This window comes from Saccopteryx bilineata, chromosome 8 (genome assembly GCF_036850765.1).
Source record: "Saccopteryx bilineata isolate mSacBil1 chromosome 8, mSacBil1_pri_phased_curated, whole genome shotgun sequence".
Classification (NCBI taxonomy): Eukaryota; Metazoa; Chordata; class Mammalia; order Chiroptera; family Emballonuridae; genus Saccopteryx; species Saccopteryx bilineata.
In genome coordinates this window covers 35,208,119-35,215,595 of record NC_089497.1, presented here as the reverse complement: position 1 = coordinate 35,215,595, position 7,477 = coordinate 35,208,119, and the positions used below count along the sequence as shown (strand labels likewise).

General features: G+C 39.3%; 1 pseudogene; it reads right to left on the bottom strand.

Annotated features, from left to right (window-relative positions):
• Positions 1-6,426: 6,426 nt before the first annotated feature.
• Positions 6,427-7,144, bottom strand: LOC136311662 (lysophosphatidic acid receptor 1 pseudogene; annotated as a pseudogene).
• Between the last annotated feature and the right edge of the window lie 333 nt (positions 7,145-7,477).

Here is a 7,477-nt window from a genome sequence, read left to right as displayed (position 1 = left end):
TTCCCTGTCTATGATCAAGCTGTTCTTTCTGCCTTAATGCTCTTGTTTCCTTAGCTTGGCTAATCCTTATTTTTTTCCTTGAAGACCAAGCTAAGGACATGCTTTCTCTGTGAAACCTTCTATAACCATCATGGGCTTGAATGAGATAATGCCTCTTCCCATATACTCAAAGACACTCCAGGTATGCCACCATGGACCTTGTAGTGCTGCAACATAGTCATCTATTTATTTGTCTCTTCCCCAGCCCTGGTTGCCACTGTTACTGTGTCTCATCCCAGAACACACACACACACACACACACACACACACACACACGTATGCACATATACAAACAATAACAACATAACTAAAAGTACAAACTATGTCTACATTCTTTTACCCTTGGTGGCTAAAATAATGGCTGGTACACAACTGATGGTCAAAAAATCCTCACAGTTATTGATGAGCCTTAAAACTAAGTAATTGTAGAAAGTTGTCATGAAACTTTTATTTCTTATTTAAGTGAAAATTTTTTCTTTGTCATGAGATAAAACAAGCATATACTTCAAAATGATATGACTTGTATTGGTAATGAAAGTAGAGTCACCTTCACGACCAGTTTGACATCATAATTACTGGTAGAATTTAAGGAGTATCAAAAGGACTCAGCCTTCCTACTTGAAAATAACATTTTGGCTATGACATTTGTCTTTAATTACCATAATTAAATGATAGGCATGGCCTGCAGGGATCAGCATCAGTTACGGAAGGCAGTGTCATGATGCTGGAGTCTCTAGTGTTGAGAACAGCACTGGCACCCGGTTCTTCCTTCAGCTTAGGCCTCCAAGAGCCACCAAGGTCCCTCTGGCCGGAGTGTGACCACCGAGGGCTGCGGGGAGCCGCAGTGGCTGAGGGCGGCCATGGCAGGGCGTCCTGGAACTTCTCTCGTCTTGCTCACCCCAAGAGAGGGCAGCTACCGGAGGGGCCGGGTTGGGGAGGTCGCCAGGGAGGACACACCGAGATCAAGTCCCTCGTAGCCGCCACACGGGGATGCCTTCCTATCCCTGAGAAAACATTCCCCGGATAGGACTGCTGGCATGGGATACCCAACAGAGTCGGACTGGGCATGTGGGCCCGGGCCATGGCACTGGTGGTTCACTGTTACAGCAAGAGCTCATCCAGCAAGGGTGATGGTGGGGACAGTGTAGATTTGAGGAAGGAAGAGGCTGGAGAGGCAGGAGTGGCAGGAAGAGTGTCCTGACTCTATCTCTGTAGGGTGGGCATTACTTATAGAAGAGCAAAATCTCAGTCCTGGAGGGACCCAGACATCATCACAAGGGCTTGCACTGGAAAGCTCAGTGCCTTTGAGTTGCATAACGGGTGCAGCCTCCCACCTTTAGGATCACTTGTACACCTACAATGGTAAGTGTTCAAGTAAGTGTACAATGGTAAGTGTACCAACATTTTAAAATGAAAAGGGGGACAAAAATAAATTGAAGAAAACAAGGCCTTGGCCAGTTGGCTCAGTGGTAGATCATCGGTCTGGCATGTGGAAATCCCAGGTTCGATTCCCGGCCAGGGCACACAGGAAAAGCGCCCATCTGCTTCTCCACCCCTCCCCCTCTCGCTTTTCTCTCTCTCCTCTTTCTAAAATAAATAAAAAATTAAAATATATATATAATTTGAAGAAAACAATGTTCTAAATAAAAGAAATATTTTATTCATTACAATAATAATACACTATAATAAATGCATAATAAAAACATTTGTAATATTTTATACTATAAAAAAATACCATAATTATTCTTTCCTATAGTTAAGGTAATAAATGCTGCTGTTAAAGTAAAAAAGTTAACTTCTAGAAAAAACCTGTATGATGGTTTGTCAAAAAGCATGACATTTAAATAATGAACATAGATCAGATAAATTTGGAGGGAGGAAATGAATCCCAAACACACAGAGAATGTTTCCTTGGTAACCTCAAGAACATCATGAGGACACAAATCTCATTAAGAGTTCCTGGAATGTCATAGGTGCTGAAAATAAATTCACCCATCTCCACTTGTATTAGTTATAAATGGAACCAAATTAACATTGCTACTGACATTAAATAATTCCCTGAAATTCAATCAATCACATATGACCTTCCTAATTTTACTATCTCTGGTATCATCTATACTATTATTTAATATTTATACTTAAATTAATTTACTTAAAAAAATTAAATGTCTATAATAGTCTCAGTTCCAAAATCACTTCTGTGAAATCATGGGTTAAATGTGCTACTTTTTAAAAAATACACACTAAGATAATAACTTAAGTACTTAAATAATTAAATTCATCTAGGAATCTGAAATTGGGAAACATGTAAGAAATTATCTCCTGAAATCAGATTGACCAGGGGTTCAAATACTGAATCTAAAATTTATTTGCAATATCTTCAGACAATTTATTTCAACAATTTCAGCCTCAATTTATTTATCAGTAAAATAAGACCAGTAATAATGCCCTGATTTTAGAGTTCTAAGGATTAAATACAAGAATGGCTGTAGAGAATTTACAACACTGTGTCTTGAGAATGTAGCAGATACTAAGTAAAAGTTAACATTTATTTATAACTTAATCATCAATAATGGGATCTCAAGTGTTCCATAGGCTAATTGTCAAAGACTTTCAAATACATTACTTTCATTGACATTACCTAATTTATATTGAGACCTTGAGGCAGAAGACAATGTTATCACCATTTTATTAAGCCACATTTTACTAAAATAGAAATGAGCTAACCTATGGATTCCCAATAAATATTCCATGATTAGAATGCTTCTCTGCTAGGTTTTTTATTTGTGTGTATAACTAAGGTTGATTTGAATTACTGTATATCCAAAGATTTAAGGAATTGTTGATTATAGATAGGTTATATAAACTATCCAAAGAAACAATATAAATCATTAGAAAGATTACATTTAGAAAAATTATAAAATAAAGAAAAACTGACCCTAATATAGCTACTGAACAGATGCATATACATACATACATATATATATATGTTTTGAGAGAGAGTAAGGTGGGAAGAAAGAGAGTTCTTTTTCTTTGTAAGGTCCTATAAGCACAGAGGGAGATAACAGTTTATTTAAGCAAAATGGATGATACTTTTTTAGCACCAAGAAAGTGATACATTAATGTGCACAATAACTTCGAGAAATCTGGCTGGAGTAGAAGAGGAAAATGAACCAATTTACTCTAGCAATTCAAAAAAGTTGGTTTTTAAAATTTAAATCATCAGTTTTGTTATTTGTATGAGTTTATTTTTGATATCATCACTATTAATAACAACAAAAAAATCCCAACATATTCAAGAGCATGATCTGAAGTTAAAGTTGGACAAATGGGAACTAGTATGTAAAACTCTCTTAAATCATAATAATTTTAATAATATTAGTAGGCCCAAATTTTAAATTTTCATGGTTTGTTGAGTTTGGTTTACTGAGCCCAGTCTCAACAAATAGCATCTGAACTTCTGCGGCCTTGTTGCTCACACATCACAGCTTCACTTAGCATTTCAATGTGGTTTGTGCTTCTTTTCACCCCGGTATGAAATTGTTAGGTTAGGAGGTTAGTTAGACATGAGCTGGGACAGGCAAAGGAGGGGGAGGGAAGAACTGACCCCATGCATTCCTGGTATGTAGGATCTACCTCACCATACCCAGACTGATGGTCTCTAGTTTTCTGATATGGTGTCGGCCATGTAACAATACAATGAAGATAGAAAAATGAGAAGACGCTAGAGAGAAAGAAAAAAAAAAATGGTCATGGGAAAGTCCAGGAAGTAAAGCCCATAAATACCTACATTCTGTAACAAATAGGGGTACTCATTCTCACAAGTGAGTTGCCTGCTCAGGCCTTCCTGAGTGTATTCCTGCACAGCCAATCAACCCTTGCTTTGCTTACTATACTTTGTCTCTTGAGTAAATTCCTTCTCTCAAGCAAGAAAAGAATCCAGGTTTCATTGCTTCAATGGCAACAAAAAGAGCTAGACTGTCATTTAAACTCTTTATCCCTCAGGGTGCTGATGTTACTCAGTAAATATTATTAAAAGATGAGGATAATTGTTTTCAAACATCTATCTGTTGAATATAACATACATTAGCTATTTAGATAAATGTAAAAAAATCATATTCTCTTTGAGTGTCTCTTAAGGTGAAAAAGAAGAACTGAGTTCACCTGTCTTTCCATATTCCACTTTTGTTCCTCTTCCCCTTTCCCATGCCTCCTGTAATAATCTTTCCTGTTTTGTCTTTAGAGATTTTTCTCAAAAATAATTGAAAAAACAGTTATTGGTAGTTTATAAAAATTTCCTTTGGTTTCACAACTCCTTGAAAATATAACACTAAGGTGCAATTAATTGTAAAAGAATGAAAAATACACTGATATACTCTGTCATATATCTATAGGTTTGTCTCCCAAATTCAGCAATTCTGATTATTTCTATTTCATGTAAATGAAAAAAACAATATGTACTGTGTACTTATAGTAATAAATACTTTTTTATTGAGCATATGCTCAGTAATAAAGAATATTTGTTGAATAAGTATCAGAGAGAGCTGTCTTTATTTTTTTTTTCAGAGTGCAAAGAGTATTTAATAGAAATAATTTATCTGCCTGGGTTTACATGGCAAACTCCTACACATCACCTAAGATAACACGTTCATCATGAAGTCTTTCCTGACATTGCTCAAACAGAAGACAGCATTCCCACAGTACCCTACATTTTTATTTATCATGTTGTGTTGTATTTATCCATTTAAATTACCTATTATGGTCTACTAAAATGAAAACTACTTCAGAAAAAGGTCCATAATTTCACTGATCTTCACATCCCTACTCCTTAACAGAGGACCAAGTAGACATTCAATACCTGCTTTTTGACAAAATAACTATTATTAATAAGGTCACACTGGAATTTAGCTTAAAAAAGAATATCCTTGACAGGCAAGGTGTGAAATTGCCTTGATACCTTGTAATAAATACTGCTTTGAATGAGAGTCATTATTAAATCACACTGAATGTCAGGTTATACAGTTATATTTCTGTTGTTACTAGGGACCTGTAAAACTCCATCCAGGATAAAAGGGATATTTCATTTATTCATTCAAAAGCTATCTAGAGCTTGCTAAGTGCTGGGCCTTGTTTTAGGTACTGGGAAGTAAGATAAAGCCAATGATCTTGCAATGTCTATAACAATGCTCAGAAGAGATTCATGAGGTAGCAGTGAGATTAGGAGCTGAATATCCTGTTCCTCCTAGGTGAACAGTGATGAAGCCAGGAATAAAAGAACACTGGTGGTCACACTCTAAAGTTGGGACCAGCTGGATAACAGCAACAAAGTCTCATGACCCATCCATTCACCATTTTTTCCACTTATTCCAGAAATGGTCCTTCACTGCAGATAAAAATGCAGATGCGCTAGCCTAGAATATGACTGGGCTGCTGGCTGTGCCCTAAGCCGTGTGGGTCCGTCTGAAGGAACCAATGACCCTTTCTAATACATACTGACCATGTGGCCTGTTGCATTTCAATGGGCAACACCATTTAATCATCTCTGGGAAGCTAGCAGGCCAAAACCACCATTTCTTGTGGTGCTAACAGGGATTTTCATACATAGGGGCTGAGGCTTAAGGAGTAAGATGCCGGCAGCTCTGCAGAGCAAATATATCTGTGCATCGGCTCATCCAACGCTCCCAATCACTTGATAAGAAAGGTCCTACGATTCTTATTTTAATTCTGAAAATGAGACTCAGCGGAGAGACTGTCATTTACTCATGGTTAAGAAACTAGTAGGTCAGGGGTCAGAATTCAAAGTCTAAGCTCTGGCCTATTTTATTCCAAAGCTAAGCTCTTGAGTCCTAAGCAACAGTGATTCCCAGTGGTCACCACCATTCATTCAAGGAATCTTTGCAACTCTTATGCCTTTTAATGATAAGGGCAGACGACTGCGCGACACATATGAAAGCTGACAGGAGTGTCAGTGAGACAAGGTCTGAGCCACTCTCATCAGACCTAAGATGGGAAAGAGCCCCATGTTCCAGCAGCTCTGTCCACACCTCAAATGGAACTCTGTTAGGATAATGTGGTATTTGGGTTTTTTTTTTCTGTTTTAAAGTTTCTTCTGAGTGAAAATATTTGAATAAAGTGAAGCAACAAAAGGGTATAGAGAGCTGGTGTCTGCAACTTGTTTTCTCTCTTGACCAGGCTCTGGATGTGGGGTGTGGGGCCACACTTGGGGCTTCCGCACGGTGTCTCCCCACCCACACCCACGGCGCCTGGTCAGTGCTGGCCAAAAATCCAAGCTCTCATGAATATTCATTCTCGCAGGTTCTTCCTCAAAGAGGCCTTCAGTGAGAATCCGCGGGGATCTAAGGAGACTTGGGGTAGCTTCGTGCCTCTTCAGAGCAACAGGATGTGCAGCTGGTCATCAAGCACAATGACCACAGTCTTCAGAACACTCATCATGGTATCATGGTTCCGCCAGGGTCCAGAACTATGCTGAGACATTCTCATAGTCCTTTGGCGAACAGAGCCAAAAATATGAGCATAGATAACCACCATTACAACAAAGGTCACCAAGTTGAAAATAGCCCAGAAGACTAAGTAAGAGTCACTGTAGAGGGGTGCAATGTTGGAACAATGTTCAATATCACAGATGCAATTCCAGCCCACACTGGGCATAGCACCCATAACAATGGCCATCGTCCAGATGACCACAATCATCACCACCACCCTGCGTTGCTCATCCTGTGTGGAGCTGCATGCGGAAAACTGTAATGTGCCTCTCAATTGCAATTGCCAGTAAATTGACCACTGCTGCTGTCAGGCTGGTATCGATGAGACCCTGACGAGGGTAATATTGATAAATAGGAAAATGGAACCGGTGGTTGACATAGATTGCCACCATGACCAGTAGGTTGGCCAACATGATGAAGATACAGACAGTGATTCCAAGTCCCATCACCAGCTTGCTGACTGTGTTCCATTCTGTGGCAAGATACTTTCCACTCCGGTTATAAAAGAAAGTGATAGACTCATTGTAGAAGCACTGTGATTCATTCTTGGCTGTGCACTGGGGCTGTGAGATGACAGTGGTGGCAATCGAGGCAATGGCCATGGTGGCTCTGCAGCTGTGGGCAGTGATCAGGCCCCAGCACCAAGGCACCAGATGCAGGGGTCAAACTCTGTGGTTGCTGATCAGATCACAGTCAAGCTAGGACAGCCTGTGTACCCAAATCAACTCCACCTTGGACATGCAGCTGAGAAGCCATCTATTCTGACCATGACCAGAGGTATTGGGGTGTGAGAGGAAACCCGCTAGGCTGCTAAGCACCTCTCCCAAACACATCCTACAGACCTTCTTCCCTTTCCAAGGGCATTCACCCCAATTCCAAACCAATCATTCTTTCTCTTTTGTTCTACAAATATCCAACCACTGTGGTTAAATACT